This window comes from Eulemur rufifrons, chromosome 18 (assembly GCF_041146395.1).
Source record: "Eulemur rufifrons isolate Redbay chromosome 18, OSU_ERuf_1, whole genome shotgun sequence".
In the NCBI taxonomy this organism is placed as follows: Eukaryota; Metazoa; Chordata; class Mammalia; order Primates; family Lemuridae; genus Eulemur; species Eulemur rufifrons.
The window spans coordinates 26520578-26538110 of NC_091000.1; the positions used below are offsets into that span (position 1 = coordinate 26520578).

The following is a 17533-nucleotide window of genomic DNA, read 5'->3' on the forward strand; positions in this document are numbered from 1 at the left end:
GTAAGGAAAAATAGTGCATACTTACATCTATTATCAGTATGAAAAGATGAATAGATAGTTGATAGACTAGATAGATACCACCACACACATGCACATGTTTACATACTATTGCACAACTCAAGATCACTTTGCAATTTTATAACCATGATCAATAATGGATGTTTGTATGAAGCTTTTGAAAATTCTATTTAACTAACTTGATACTACTCATTAAAACTGAGAATGATTTAAGTACTCAGGAAAGACATTAACATTCTTCCTTTTAAAGTAAAATAATTACTTTTATCTTTCAAACCAAATAATTATTTTTCTTCAGATGTATGAACAAAAAAAGACTAAAGTTAGAGGCCTAGTTTTAGCAATATGCCAGTTTATGTTTGTAAAGTGTATGCTACAATTGTTGTCGCCTCTGTTTCCTCTTTAACAGAAAGATTATTAACAATATAACAATTTGCACATAAATTAATGATACCAATAACAATTCATTGCAATATTTCTTCAGTCTATAAAAAGTTAACATGTGTATGAAATATATTATCAAAGAATTGTGTGGGAAAAATAGACTAATTCCATTGTAATTTGGTTATAAATGGAAACAAAACATTTACTAATAATTCTTTAGCATTTTCATAACCAATAGATTAAGTAATGAAAACATCAAGTACATATATTTTTAACAAAGAATTATTCATTTCCATTACTTAAGATTTACTTTTTAAATGTTATAGCTCTTTTAGAATTTGTCTAACAGGTTTTCATTCTCAACAATAGAGTTGCTTGTCTTGGGTTTAAAAAAAAATAATCTTTAATTAGTTTTTAACTAATAAGAAATAATATTGGCAGGTGCTTATTGATGGAACTGATGAAAGGAGTTCATTCATTCATCTCGTTTTTAATCAAATTAGCACTGTTTTTAGAATGAGTTTTAAACAGTCTGCTAAATCTCAGGATACAGAAATGAATGAAACATGGCCCCTGCCTTAGCACTGTGGTAGCAAATGTTAACTTGCAGATATTCTACATTATGCATTCAGTGTAAAATAAAGGCATGTCAAAAGAGCTCCAGAGCTCATAAAAATATTTTTCTCATACATTTTCTCACTTTCTTCCATTTCTAAATGCATTTTTTAAAAATTTGTTCTTTAAAATTAAAACGTCTTTGTCTTCCTGCTCTTCATAGTTGTTTTCTTTTGTAATATCTCCAATAAGTGTATTTTTACATCACATTGTTTGTTTGTATTGCTTATGCATAAAATAAGATAAACAAAATGAAGTGATTAATGTGTTAATCAAATTATTAATATTAAAAGTTATTTTCCCAAGTGAACTGACCTGAAAATTGTGGAGATCTGCTTTTTATTTTCTGGCATAAAACATTTGATTTTAGATATTTTAAGAAATAACTTCTAACATTTACATTTCTCTATTAAATAAATATATCAATATGTAATTTAAAAATTGAAATAATATTTGTTTTATCTTTATGTCTCTTGTCTGCCAGAGTTTAGTGGTAAGAGAGCTAAGTTTGTAGCTGAAGCCAGAGCAATTACTATCCGGTTAGTATAAAAGTTATTTTACTTTTCAATATATATTGTCTAAAAATTAAGAAAGCATCAGTCTTCAAGAAAAAGACAAACACAACTGAAAAAGTTGTTAATGTGGAAATCATTTTGTTCTAGGAAGAAATGTGAAAAAATATGTAATCTGCAGACAATAAAACTATAGTTGTTTTTAGGTCAAAACGATCAGTATTATTTTCTCCTGAGCAACACAGGAAGTAAAGGAACATTTTCATTAATTGCATCTGGCTCACAGATGTCATTTATGGTGAAAGTCAGAAATATATGAAAACCTTATGGCTAATCTGTTTAGAAACGTATTCATTTTTATGACAAGATAAAAAGCCCAGTAGACATGTTTAAAAAAGATATATTTCCATATTTCCAAAAGTAAAGAATTATGTTACTAAATGATAATTTTTTCCAAGTAGTGACTCCTATTTAAATAATATTCAACAGTATTTTTCTACAGGCCAAAGGATAACTTGTGAACAGAATATTTTTTAATTTGATTTTATTACTGAAGGATATGTAGATATCCATAGTGAATATGCTAGGGAAACCCCCTTATTCACTTAGTAATATTCTTGATAGGTTTTGGCTTATGATTCATTTATTTTAAAATTCTGCTTCTTTCTTTGTTTCCATTTAAATTGGTTTCTAGGAAAACATTAAGTAGATACTTTATATTTGTTCCTTAGACTATTATATATAATAGGACACCTTTAAAGATTTGATTTTAGAAATGCAAAACAGATGTTTAAAATGATGTCCATGTAGCCAGTCACAAAGCAAAAATCTGTAAAAAGAATACATCTAGATAGTTTTCATCCGTAGTCCAGCTTTCTCACCATGTCTGTCTTACGCATTAAAAACAATCCTGCTGCTAATACAGTGTGTAAGTGAACTTTAATGTGGCACTTAATATTCTCCTGATATAGTCAGTTATCAGTTCAGAGGCTGAATTACTGAATCTTACTTCCCTACTGTTCTTTCCTCTGGGTCATAAAAATCTCAAATGTATCTAGAGTTTCTATAATATAACATCATATTCCCTCCTGCCGGTCTACTAAGAGGGAAAGGTTGTAAGTTCAAAAAAACACTGCTAAACCAAGCAGTTTGTGATTTCACCCATAAACATATAGACAAACAAATATATTTTCTCAATATCATGGAAGAAGCTGTGAACTGTTGCACGTAGTTTTGGGTCAGGTATCTGTGCTGAGATGATTACACTCAGGTCCAGTGAACACAGCATTATCGCGGTATATACACAAGCTTCTCTTTAAAACAACAACAAGATTACACTTAATTATGGCCCCATTGAAACTTAGTTAGACATGCATTTGGTAAAATAGAAGAGAAGGAAAGAGTTAAAGCAAATGCATGATTTTAAACAATGCTTATGTTTGCTCTCGCTGTGCCTTTACAACATGTGAAAACAATTTGGCATTTTAATTCCATGAATACATTCTACATTTTTTTCATCCCTTCAGCCAATACGTAATATAATTCCTAGACAAGATGTATAGTGAGAAAATTGCATCAGGAATTTCATCATCAGGTTTAGAATAGAAGAATTTAAATATGATGTCATAAAACTAAATGTAAATTTGGTTCAACAAGGATGACTTAACAGCTTGCTTCTCTGAGCATTTTGATGCACACCTTAGGCAATGGCAGTCTCTTTTCACGAATATGAACATGTCTTCTGGAAAAAATGGAGGAAAGTAAGCAACCAAAATAATAACGAAATATATCCAACTTGCCTACCAAACCCACTGAGGTTGAGACATCGAAGAACTTTAAAAGTCACATACAAGTTTTAAAGCTGTTCACAATGCTGTTTCCTAAGAGACACTCCAGCCATTTACAGTGTAAATGGCTGCAATACTCAATATGATTTTTCTGACGTAATGACTTGGTTACAGGTCTACCACAATTTTTGAGCTTTTAAAATTCACACGTTTGAGCTTTTGAAGCAAGCAACTCTACAATCAACTTAAAATCAATAACAGCATTTGATATTTGTCCTTTGTTGCCTTCAAGAATTCTGACAGATAACCATAATTCTGTAGTATTGATCAATATTCTATGCTATATGTCAATATAAAGCATCAATATTAGTTACTTGGAAACAGTTTATGAGAACCCATAAAGGCATTTCATCTATTTTTAACATTCTAGACCATAGGAGTTAGCAAATTTATCCTTTCTTTATATACATGTGCATTTGCCTAGGAAAGTCAAGTATTCATTTACTATTCAAGTGAAATTACCCATGTTAGGAAAATGTCTAAGGGTTTTGTAGTTGTTATTATTGTTGCTTGTTTTCCAGTTTCTTGGATAATCAGGGTACATTTATAATGGGGAATCTTTTGGATAAAATATAATTTTATTATTTAAAATGTGGGTTTGTAGCAGCTGTTTTTCATAGTGTACACCTGCACAGTGTTATGGAATGACAGGTTTTAAAAATGAATGCTTCAAAACACTACATTCATTTTCTTCCCTGGAGCTCGAATCCTCTCTGCCTGGTGTGTGTGTTCAGCTGGTTCTACAAACCTTGGTCACAGTCTCACTGACCTTGGTTGCCTAGTTACAAAATCCTCTTTGTGATTTGTGAGATGCTTGTCTTGATGGAGAGCAATGGATTTTTTTTTTCCTAAAGTAAACTTAAGAGAGTTTCTATTTCAGAGTAGAACATATTAAAACCAGTATATCTTGCCAAACTTAGAATTTGTACTTCTTAGGGAGTAAAATTATGAACTGGAATTTTTCCTATCCAAATTCTATTTAATATCATTGCCAACTTTTCCTTCTTGATTCTAGAGAATAAGCATCTCAAAGAGCCAAGGCTGCAAGTTAAGCTCCTTAAAAAATGAGGCAACTTTATAAAACATAAAACATAAATATAAGAATGTTATGAAAATCCATGCCCTTCTGAAGAAAAATATTTTTAAAAGAATTAGTAATTTATAATCCACTTAGTTTTCCCATTCTGTAAATGAATTTGAGAACTATATTTTTAATAATCTTTATGCTGGAAAAAATATTCTATGATATGCATTTCATTTTGTTCATTATCAAAGTGTATTTCTCTTTCTAAAGTTCCATATCCCTATGATATTGTCAAAATATATTACTTATAAGTATTTATTCAAACTTTTATATTCAGTTTTCTCAATTTTTTTTCCAGAAAATAAGGTCCACTACAGTGTATGTTCACTTAAGCAGTGATTTTTATGAGCTTATACACACTAAAATAATAACACTTGTTTATTGCAAGAGTGTAGGTGCACAATTCTGGAGATTTTCTCAAATAGGAGCCAATGGGCAAACTGAGCTTGAGCACCACGGTGAAGTTATAAAATAACAAGTCCGTTGTATCATAGATCCAGTTTGCTATTTGGACGTTTGAGCGTGTAGTCCCACTGAAGTTAGTATAATTGGTACCAGCTGTTTAACTGTTGCTTTTTTGTTTTGTTGTATTTTGGATGAGAGCCAACTTGATTTGAAAGAAATGCTACTAAAAAGAGGAGACTGAAGAATGATGCCAATGTAGATGTATGTATTTCTTTCAAGCCATTTTCCTGCGGCAGTTCATCTCCAGGCCATGATGATTCAAACACAATAATAGTGATAAAAGAGAAATGGGTTGTTTGACTGTTAAGAGGCAGCTGGACTGATTGAAGATAAGATGAGTAAGAAAGAAACATTTCATTTTTAAACTTTTTCTTTCTGAAAGAATAATTTTCTTTCAATGATGTGGTAAATGATTTATTTTCATCCTCCTGATATTTTCTGTAACATAATTTTCTATCAGACTTATTCATAGCTAAGGTAACAAAGGGCACTGAGTCTCCAAATTTTGGCTTCTTCATATTTTTTTCTTTCGTTAAGCTATTGAACAAAGTGTATCTTTGGCTAGAATCTAAATATCAGATGATATTTTTCTTTCTCCCCAAACCATAAAGACATAAGGATTTTATACCTGAGACATATATCTGATATACTGGCCTTCTTACCTATTTTGCTGAAAGAAAATTTTTAAAAAAGATAGTAGTTTAAATAGACTGCAAAATTCCAAGCTAGTTAATGAAAATATATTAAAGTGTTAAATTTTGTTAACCTTAAAAGGTAAAAGTTTCATTTTAGACAACAAGGAACTCTGACATGTGCTAAAAGTATTAGAAAGTATGCAGAAAGTTTTAAAAGGAGTAATTTGACAGCAAAGTAGTCAAAAGGATGTTAATATGAAAAGCATAAAACAATCAGGAAATCATGGAAAGAATGACAGTGTTTCCCAGGGAGTCATACTCAGAGGAGAAAGAAAGAAATGAGTGTAAGAAAAGTGGTGAAGAAAAAAAAGTCAGGTCAGGGATAGGGAACAATTGAATAAAATGAATGGCAGGTGTTGATGCATTAGAGGAGAGTCTATGTTTTGGATAATGAACCATTTATTTATTCACCAAATATTTATTGAGCACCTGCCACCTGCCAAGCATTCTATGCACTGTGATTAAGAAAACAGTTGTATATCACTGAAAGAAATTGGTAATATTGTAGTTACCACTGTTATCAGTTGTTCGGCATCTTTTCTTATTTTTATTTCAAAATATTAAGGGGGCACAAATGTTTTAGGTTACATGAATCACTTTTGTAATGCTTGAGTCCCAGCTTATAGGTGTGCCCATCACTCAAATAGCGTTCATTGTACCCATTAGGTAGATTTTTACCCCCGCCCTCCTCCCCTCAGCCCCTGGTAGATTTCTACTGAGTTTTACTTCCCTCTGTGCACATGTGTACTCATCAGTTAGTTCCAATATAATAGTGAGTACCTGTGGTGTTTGTTTTTCCATTCTTGAGATAACTCACTTAGGAGAATGGTCTCCAGTTCCATCCAGATTGTTGCAAAAGGTATTAATTCATCTCTTTTATGTCTGAGTAGTACTCCATGGTATACGAATACCACATATTATTAATATTAATCTACCCATGAGTTGATGGGCACTTGGGCACTTGGGTTGATTCCACATCTTTGCAATTGTGAATTGTGCTTCAATAAACATTCAAGTGCATGTGTCTTTTTTTTGTTTGTTTGTTTGTTTGTTTTTGAGGTAGAGTCTTGCTCTGTAGCCTGGGCTAGAGTGCTGTGGTGTCAGCCTAGCTCAGAGCAACCTCAAATTCCTGGGCCTAAGTGATCCTCCTGCCTCAGCCTCCCTAGTAGCTGGGATTATAGGTGTGGACCACCACGCTCAGATAATTTTTACTATTTATAATAGTTACGGGTTTTCGCTCTTGCCCAGGCTGGTCTCAAACTCCTGACCTCAAGTGATCCTCCCGCTTTGGCCTCCCAGAGTGCTGGGATTATAGGTGTGAGACACTGTGCCTGGCCTCATGTGTCTTTTTTGATGAAAAGTCCTCTTTTCCTTTGGGCAGATACCCAATAATGGGACTGCTGTATCAAATGGTAGGTCTACTGAGGTAGTTCTCTGAGGAATCTCCATACTGTTTTCCATAAGAATTGTACTAACTTGCAGTCCCACCAGCAGTGTATACGCATTCCTTTCTCTCTACATCCACACCAGCATCTCTTGTTTTTGGACTTTTTAATAAAAGCCATTGTAACTGGGGTAAGGTGATATCTCATTGTGGTTTTAATTTGCATTTCCCTGATGATTAATGACGTTGAGTGGGCAAAAGACATGAACAGAAGTGTCTCAAAAGAAGACAAATGGCCAATAAACAGGAAAAAAATACTTTCTCTTTAACATATTTGTTTGAATGACTTTTTCACATTTCTGTCTCTGAGAGAAACTGAAAAGGAATAATCATCTGCTGTATATAATAATAAAGAAAATATCTCTGTATTATAAGACAGAATATTTTACAAATAAGTAATTTAATACCCATGAAGATAAAAATGAATTGCCCTAGATCACTTTTAAATGAATTAATCCCTCGCTCTTCTTCCCAGATCTCCTATAAGTACCTCCTACTTTCTCCATTATTAGGAATTTTACCTCTTCTCTGCTTATTCTGAATGAACCCTGAGTAAACATGTAAATTATAGGCAGGGAAAAACAAATGAACTCAGTCCTTCCTAACCCACCCATAAGCTAATTAATTGAGTACTCTTACCAAAAGGTCCTTTAAATTAAAAATAAGTTAGATATTCATGTTCCACAGCTTTAATTTCTTGCCCATGCTACTAAAACATGATTTTTTTTTTTTAATGGCTAGTGAGGGTCGGCTGATATTGGCTACAATGAGACTTTTCTTGGACCAGAGTTTTATTAGTAAGTAGAACCCCAACTTCAGCTATTTCTAAAGAGGGAGAAAACAATGGATCTACTCAGAAGTTGGCACTATTGTCACAACCTTGGCACTATTGTCATTTGGGGCCAGATAATTCTGTGTTGGGAGGGAATGTTTCGGGATATGGTAGGGCATAGGGTGTTTAACAGCATAAAACTATTAAATATTCCTGTCCTTCCTTCACTAGATGCCAGTAGAATGCACGACCTGCTTCTGAAGTTGGAACAACCAAAAATGTCCCCTGGGTTGGGGGCAGTGAGGTCAAATCATCCCTAGTTGAGAATCACTAGTCTAGCCGATTTCAGCCCATCATACATTCAGAAGCAGTTCAGATTATATGTTGATTGACTTGTGCTCCCAGAACTCACATGATGCTTTCTTTCACCTGTGGATCAGAATTATACCTTAAGTTGTTATATCAGAAGTATGTTCTTTCTTCCCTATGGCAGAAGTACTTTAAAATTTATTTGTTGGAGGCAGAGACTGGATTATTATTGGTTCCAGGACATTATCTACTTAATGAGATAAAGTTTATCAACACTAAAAAAAAAAGAAACTAAAATATTTTCATAGTATTTGTCTGCCAGTAAAAGAATTTTGCTCTTTCTTTTTGATTGTATAAATTTTATAAAATAAACATAGCTATGTTCATTTTCCTCATCCTCCAAATCTGAACAATCATAAACATTACTTTATGCCAATTGATTAAATTTTCTTAGAGTTCTTATAGTTAGCAATGTGCTGACTCACACTTACCACATATGCCCATATGAATTTAGGGTTCAGTTTCTAACAGCTCAGACTTTAATATTAAACTCAACTTTTAATTCTTTGGCCACAGGAGATAACACTGATATTTTTCAATAAAAGTATGAAGTAAATTAATGAAAAAAATCTTATATTATGTCCATTTCATTCTCAATCAACAGTTCACAGGACCATGCATTCTCATCAGATCTTTATATTTCTAGATTTATTGAGGAAGTGAACAAATTAAGGCAAGTACTTAGGACTATAAACAGAAATAAAAATATTTGCCTGCTTTTGTCCAATAAGCACTGAGTAAAATGATATAAATCTTCTGTTCTTTAATATATTTCAATACTCAATTGTTTGTCAAAGTCATTTTAGCGCCATGACAATTGCGAAATTTTCTTTTGCAACATTGATTGAGTTTTATCTAAAAAAATAACTCATTATCTATGTTGGCAAGAGAAAAATCTGAATCATTTGGTATAGTTCATTTTTTTTCCCCTTAACTTTTCTTTACTCAATTAGTCAATAACATGCACTGAATTCACAGGTTAAAGCTTAAAATTTATCAGTTTCTGATTGGAATCCAATCTTAAGAAATAATGTCATTATAGTTAATGCTTAGAACAGAAAAAAATTTAAAGCTTTCAGTGTGTAGCATTCTTCTCTCATTTACTTGATATCCTTGTGACTGCTCTATTGATCCTGTTTTGAAACTTAAACTTTCACATAGCTTCAAAAGACTGTATTGCCAGAAAGAACTTTATGGGCTTCACGTGCATGTCTTTTTTTCACCAACTATTTTGTAATCCTCAAGGTCATGAATTATTTCTTTGTATCCTGTATTGTGTCTTGTGCACAGTAGGTGTTCAATTAATAGTTGGTGATAGATTAGATTACATGATTCATGTACGTAATAGTTTAAGAGTCTAGCATTTAAATTTGTACTTCTTTAAGTGCCAGAAAGTAGAGAATTTATAGTAATAAAATCAAGAAGTCATATACCCTAGATGAGTTAATTGCACCCATGGATTCCACATATTCTTGTACATTAATATTAGCTTTAGAGTATGATGTATGATACAGTAGTTACACTGAAATATCAAATGTGTTTAGGATCTAACTCGGCATATGGTTTATCTGATTTTATTTAGAGTTTACTTTCAGGAAATATAATCATTTCAAAATCTGAAAAATGCACTGGAATAAAATAGCTTTGTCTATGCTTTTGGCAATGGAAAATAAAATAAAAATCAATAATTTCCGGTAATAAGAAAGAAAATTTCCTGGAGTATTTCATAGTTTTGCAAGATAGTTTGACTTCCAATTTGAAGCTATATATGAAGAAGAAGAAAATGTATTATATTTTCTTTGAGGATAGTCTTCAATTTTCCATTGTTATTGTTCATATGTAAACCATCCATTTAACTTTCCTGGTGAAACTTTGGTATTTTGTCTAAAATATGGCTAGTAGATTATTATCAATGTCAGAGATAAATACAAAGAGCAAATTAAAATTTGCGTAGGTGGGTCAATACCATTTCAGAGAGGCCCCAGTTAAGACTCCTCTGTTCATCCTACAGCTTGGCTTCTGATTAATTGTGTAGCATCATGAAGAACCCAGTGTTTGCTTACTGATTCCCATTCAAAACTATAAGCATTTCACAGTAGATAGGGATTTATAAATTAAAATTATTTCTTAAGATACCACCTTTTTATGTATTATAGAGCTTAAAAAAAAGTAAGGATTCTAACAATTACCATACACTGGCCATTTATGAAGTGCAATTTAAAAAATATATGTGGCTGATTTTTTAAAGGCTGTATCCAAGTAAAGTTTATAGCCCCAATCCAGTGACTGGCTCATCTCTTTAGGCATTTTGGAAATTCTCTTTTGGAAGTAGCTTTTTAGTCTGTGATATATTTTATTGACTCACACAGTAGTGATGAACTTTAAATTTGGATTTCATTTGAGAAAAAAGATGGAAATCATTTGGAACCAAGACTCATGAATAATGTAAGTGATGGATTTGGGCTGTGCCATTTTTGGCCCCAACTAGTCTATGTTTTTAATAGTTCAACATTGATTTTTGTTTTTGCATGACTCACATATTTGCAAGAAAATACAATAAAAGAGGTTTTCCAAATTCTTTGTGTAAGGGAATAAATAGACCCTCTGCCAAGCTGTCCATTTTAAAAGACAATATTCCTTTGAAGTAGTAAATTTAGACATGTTTATAAAAGAGATTATTTATAGTCACACTGTATACTTCTCTTAGGAAGGATAAAGCTATCCAGATTGCACAGGAGTAGGATCTGACTTTGTGGGCATGATGTGCCTTATCAGAAATCTCCAAGTACATCCAGAAGGGGTATCTTGAAATTGTTGTTATCAATAGCTTTAAAATTTTTTTTGAATGACAAAATACCTTTACCGATGATCCTCTAACTTGGTTCTCACCCTCATTAAATTAAATTTTACAATGTTATGTGACTTTTTTTTAGCCTGGGAATTATTTGGGCTTAATTAGTTACCATAAGCTAATAATTCTCTGTTTCCCTGACTATTCTAGTAGGGAAGAGCTGGACACTTGGCCAAGAAAATATTTATTATAAATGCAAAACCTGAAAGAATACATTCATCTTCGTTTTTCTGTTGCTGTGTTAAATTGGAGAGGCAAAAGTAACATTTTAAAATTGAGTCTAAATGTTTGTAGAAATCTAAACAAAAAGTGAATTCCTTCTAGAGAGCCTATGAAATCAACTATAACTGGACAACTGTGATTTTGGGAAATTTATTGTCGTGGCAAATTAGAGCTTCTCTCTAAACCCTTTTTAATTATGTATCTTCAGAGGGATGTCTTTGTGTCTTGAGGCCAGGCCTGTACCAACTTGAACATTGGAAGTTTTGTGGCACCATTCTTTTTTAAGTTTCACTTAAGGTAGTTGTTGATCTTATTAGTGTTTCTTGTTTTTAGAACTAATGTCTTAAAAATAATAATCATATAATGCTTCATATAATGCATAAGCTGTTAAAATCCTTAATAAAATCAAAATAAGTAAAGCATCATTTCCAAATTTATACATGCATTCATTTAATACATAATTATCAAGTGTCATTTTTGGTTTGGACACAATGTTAAAAGTTATTAGCTATAACTGTTTAAAAAACAATGAATAGAGTTTCTATCCTCATAGATCTCATAGCTTATCAAAATAAAGAAATTGCTTAAGAGAATAGTTATCTCATTTTAAGATGTACATCTTAGGTTTATCTAAACCATCACATATAGATAAGGAAATCCAATGGTATGATCATCAGTTTTACCATCCTCAAAATAGACATTTATAAAAATAAAGCTTATATATAAATATTTATTTTTGAAGAATTACTTTCATGATCATAAAATATTATGATTGCATAACATCATGTATGTTTTTATAGGAAACAGCACTGCAGCTTAATTCTAATTTCAGAAATTTAATTTATACACAGCATCTTGGCTCCTTTGCACAAAGAAAATAACATGTTTTATATCATCTCTTAGTTTGGTTTTCCCAATAGAAGCAGAAGAAACTAATTTTGAAAACTAAACTATAAGCTTTTACAATTAAAGTCAGCTTTTTGCCCTTAATTAAGCCTTTTAAAATAATTAAGGCTCTAATTATTTTTATCTTTGCACATAGACACTATATTTATTCTTTACTGTTATGTTCTATAGTTCCAGCTGATATATTTTGCTTAAACACATCTCTTGTACTAATAAAAGAAAAAGCCAGAAACCTCTGAAACAGATCCAATTTTTAGATATAATATGCATGGAAGCTTAGGGAAGGTATATGGAAAAAAACAAAACAAAACTTGACCATTTCAAATGACAAATTACTTCAAAATGTGTTGAAGAAAACCAGTTAGAAACTCATTCTAATTTTGTGTTTAATCTAACCAGTGAAAAATGTTTAACCAAGTAAGAATATATTTCTCATTAGACTTCCAATTTCACGCAGTCATAAAGAGATAGTTCTTGTTTTTTCTTTTATTTTTTAACATATTTTGTTTTTTAAAATGAGAACTATATGAGTTTGCTCTAGAATGGAGCAAAGATTTTTTTGTAAAAAATAAATTTTTCATTTCTTTTATCTTTTACAATTAAATTAGGGATCAAAGTTAATTCCAATATATGATGCTGGATATGTTAAAGTTTAGAAAATTAACAGTACATGCAACATTTATTAAATGAGAATTCTTTAGTTTTTATTAGAACCACATTTTAAACAGGAGTTTTCAATTTAGAATAATTACTCACTTAATAATGTCATCGATGTATACAGTTCCTTCCTTGAGGGTAATTGAAAGCACTTTATTAATAATCTCTGCATGCTAGGAAAAAATCTATAATGAAAGTAGAGAATAGAAACAATTATTTGGCTTTATATGTGTAGTTAGAAGTAACATGGCACTGACCATAAATACAAGAAGTATTGTGTGCTACTAGGACATTTAAGTGAAAAACACAATTTTCTAAACTCTTTTGAATGATAATATAATGGACTAATAAACTTGAAATATGCTGATAGTAAATCACAAGTTGATGAAGGAATTTCATATTATAAATAGAAAACAAGTATGCTATTCTAGGAAATAAATGGTAATTCTAGACATGACATTGTAGAAATAAATAGAAAAGAGGTTATTTCCCTGAAAAATTGACTGGTAAAAAAATTGATATGCTTTATCTCAAAATTATATGGTTATATGATTGTGATAACTGTTTTTATTACAACAAACAAACAAAACCAACTTATGTAAATAATGAATAGCAGTTTAAAATGTGTTTTCTTTTCCCCTTAAATACCTGACTATAGAATATTCAAAATATTTTTAATAGTGATCTTGTGAATATAAACCTATTTATAACTTACAAAACCCATTATCAAATTTTCAGAGTTTTTACATAATAAATGTATGGTGTCTTCACTTTTCAGATAAAAATATTTTGTTATTGCTTTCTGTCTTCTTAGCTTCTATCTCATTTCTAATCTTGCCCTTTTAAACTCACTTTCATCCTGAAATGTTAATTTGGAAATTTGTGTGAGCCATGGTATTTCAATTCTAATTAAAGGTTAAAACACCTCAAGTATATAGTTTGTTCCCCACAGAAACCTAAAATGGCTTAAGATATGTAGGTCTTTGATGGATGAGACAAACACAAGACCACTTTCTTTTAAAGAAATGAGAATTATATCACCTCAGTGGAATTTTTTTCTTTCAAGTTTCTCTGCCTTTTTGAGATATTACAAAGCACTGCAACATAATCAAATAATCAAACAATGCTTATTTATAATTGTAATATACCAGTGCTCTACCATCCAAGATACCAAAGAAATTAAGCAGCTATTATCAGTTTATCCCTGCTGCTTGGAAACTAATAAAAACACATTAAAAATAAAGTATGGTTAAATATAAATGGCTGTGTAACAAGATGAAGCAATAGAAAAAGTAAACATTATACAATTAGTATGTACCTTCACAAAATTCTCATCACTGGAATTGGTCTGACCACAGAAAGAGCCAGACTTATGATTAGAGAAAGGAGAACAAATGAAGCCAATATATATGTGTACAAGAAAGACATGTAGATTGTATTGGCATATGTAAGGATCCCATATTAAATGGTACATTCTAACATAAAGAAATAAGCTATGTATGTCAACTCTTTAACAAAAACAAAACAAAATAACTTACAAAAAAAGCCCACAATGCAAACATATTAATACAAACATCACTTGCACATTCTCTGCAGGACAGTGTCAAGCAAACAGAATTGAAGACAGTCTAAAAGTGTTTAAGGCACCCTGGATTTTCTAAGTGGATCCATCTATTGACTGCATAAAGGATTTATAACAATAGGTAAGACTCATTCACTTGAAGTTTAAAGCACATGAAATATTACTTTAAGTTAGAGAAATAAGGCAGAATGTCAAGAACTCTAGTCACATAGATATTATTTTAAAAGACCTGAGACAAAACTCACAGATGATAGCCAATTCTCTGTGGGTCTCACATTTCTTCACATTTTGAGAGCAAAAGCACTGACTGCTCTTGCTCAGAACTGTCTTTTTAAGAATGTTTGTATGAAAAAAATCCTTGGAAATTAAAAATAGTGTCTCCCTTTAGAGCAAAGAGCAGGCATGCTTACTGTCTAGTGTAATAAAGATAATGGCTCCCTTAGGAGAAAGGACAGGCATGTCTATTCTCCACTGTAAAAGTTCTAGATCCCTAAGTTTAGGATTCCTCTCTGTAATGCAATCCACATCGGCCCTTTTACATGTCCCTGTGGGACTTGAGACAAGGGAAACTGATGCAAATATGCTGCCCTGCTGCTTGCTGTGCCATGAGAAGTCAAGTCCTTTGACTCTCACCCAGGAGTCTCATACCTTCCTCAGATCTATGAAATTGTGTCAGGCTAACTTGCTATATAAAAAACAGGGTAAAATCTCAGATTTTTCATAGTTCTTGACCGTACTGGTTACAAGGATATGGTAATTATAGAGACAAAGCTTTTAGGAAGAGGGTACATGAGGGCCTTTTGGGCCCAAGAAGGGGATTTATTAGAAGTCAGGAAATGGGTAGCAAACATGATATTTTTAAAAAGTATTCATTTACAATGTTTAGAAATATTAGAGAGAGAGAGAGAGACAAAGAGAGGGAGGGAAAAGCAGAAGAAAATAAAGAAGGAAAGAAGGAAAAATGGAAAGAAGAAAGGAAGGAAGAAATCATTTACTGCTGATTGTTTCAAAACCATTGCTCTAAAAGACACTTCTAATATGGGTAAATTCACCCCTAACAGATACCATAACTTCAACTCAAACTGTACAAAGCAATTTATGTAACCAAAATGTTTGTACCCCCATAATATTGTGAAATAAAAAAAAATGTTGGCATGGATGTGGATCGATAGGAACTCTCATACCCTGCTGGTGGGACTGCAAACTAGTACAAGCTCTATGGAAAATAGTATGGAGATACCTCAAAAAACTGAAAGTAGAACTACCATTTGATCCAGCAATCCCACTACTGGGTATCTACCCAAGGGAAAAAAAGACATTCTACAAAAAAAGACACCTGCGCTCGATTATTTATAGCCGCATAATTCACAATTGCAAAGATGTGGAAACAACCCAAGTGCCCATCAAATCATGGTTGAATTAATAAAATGTGGTATATGTATACCATGGAGAAATACTCAGCCACCAAAAAAAAAAAAAAAAAAAAGGTGAAGTACCTATTGTATTATCCTGGATGGAGCTGGATCCAATTCTTTTAAGTGAAGTATCGTAAGAATGGGAAAACAAACACCACATGTACTTGCTATTAAAGTGGCACTAATCGATCATATTATTCTGCTGAATTCACCATTAAATCTATCAGCAATGGATTGATCCTAATACATGACATCCAAAATCTTATACTGGTGTCTCAGTTTGGTTTACGCTGGTATAAAGAATGCCTGAGACTGGGTAATTTATAATGAAAAGTGGTTTATCTGGCTCTTCGTTCTATAAACTGTCCAAGAAGCATCACACTAGCATCTGCTTCTGGTGAGGGCTTCAGGGAGCTTCCAATCAAGGCAGAAGGTGAAGGGGGAGAAGGCGTGTCATGTGGCAAGAGAAAGAGCAAACAAAAGGAAAAAGGAGAGAAGAGGTGGTGCCAGGCTCTTTTAAATGACCAGTTCTCACATTCACTAACAAAGTGAGAACTCACTCATTATTGCAGGGAGAGCACCAAACCATTTATGAGGGATCTGCTCCCATGATCCAAAACCTTACTACCAGGCCCCACCTCCAATGTTGGAGATCAAATTTCAACATGAGATTTGGAGGGGCCAAACATCCAAACCATATCAACTGGAGAAGTTTGGGGACATAGGAAGAAAAGTAATTTTATTTAAAAACATGGTTTAATTAAAAATTCATGATTTTCTAGCTTAGTTGATTGCATAGTACTGTTCAACAAAACTCTGTGGGCCACGTGAGGTCCCACGTTTTTTAGAGATCTTTTCCAAATCCTTTTTTATCATTAAAATTCCTATAAATCTATACCACATCATTCATGGATCTGCATCTATATAATAATACTTTCCTCTTCTGATCTCTTGTTGTTGAAGACTGAGTTGTATGTACTTCATGTAATTCCCAGCTCAAGAATTGTACTCTACTGTATCCTTTTTTCTCTCTATTGGAATCACTATCTCTCTATCAGCTTCTTCCTGTTATATTGTAATCTATTCAAGTTTCTGACTCATAAAATGACCTTCCTTTGACTGCTTATGTCCATTTCCTATTCATTTTAGGCACACATTTTAAAAGAATAATTTTCAGATTTGTGCTTACAATTCTTAGGTCATGGCAATCTAGCATCTACTCCAGCCCTACCGTCAAAGGTACACAGTGATCTGATCACTAACTGCAGTGGGAATTTCTTTGTTTATCTTACTTGACCTTTCAGGTGAGTTTAGCACTCTCTTTTTAAGCATGCTGAACCCACAGAGGACCATGCCCATGTGCCTTTCTGATTCTTCTTCTAACTCTCTTAATATTCTCTCCTGGTGTTTTTTGTTTAATTTTAAACTTTGTTTGTCTTTCCATTAAATGTTAATGTCTTTGATAATTTATTCCTTAATATCTTCTTTTTCTTTTGAGCCCTCATATAATTTGTCTCAACCTTGTCAACAATATCTACCAACTCTCTTTTTCTAGCCCAGGCCACTCATACTTAATAATACATTTATGGAGCATATTCAATAACTTACTGAATATCTCTGCCTGAATTTCCCAGAAACATCACAAGTGTATCCTTTATGAATTCAATTAATCATATTTTCCATGAACTTATTCTT

At 32.3% G+C, this 17533-nt stretch overlaps 1 non-coding gene across 1 annotated transcript; it reads left to right on the forward strand.

The window, feature by feature from the left end:
• Window positions 1-717: 717 nt before the first annotated feature.
• Window positions 718-781, forward strand: LOC138399237 (U7 small nuclear RNA). The gene has a single exon (XR_011236127.1). It is a non-coding gene; the product is annotated as a U7 small nuclear RNA (small nuclear RNA).
• The last annotated feature ends 16752 nt before the right edge of the window (window positions 782-17533 follow it).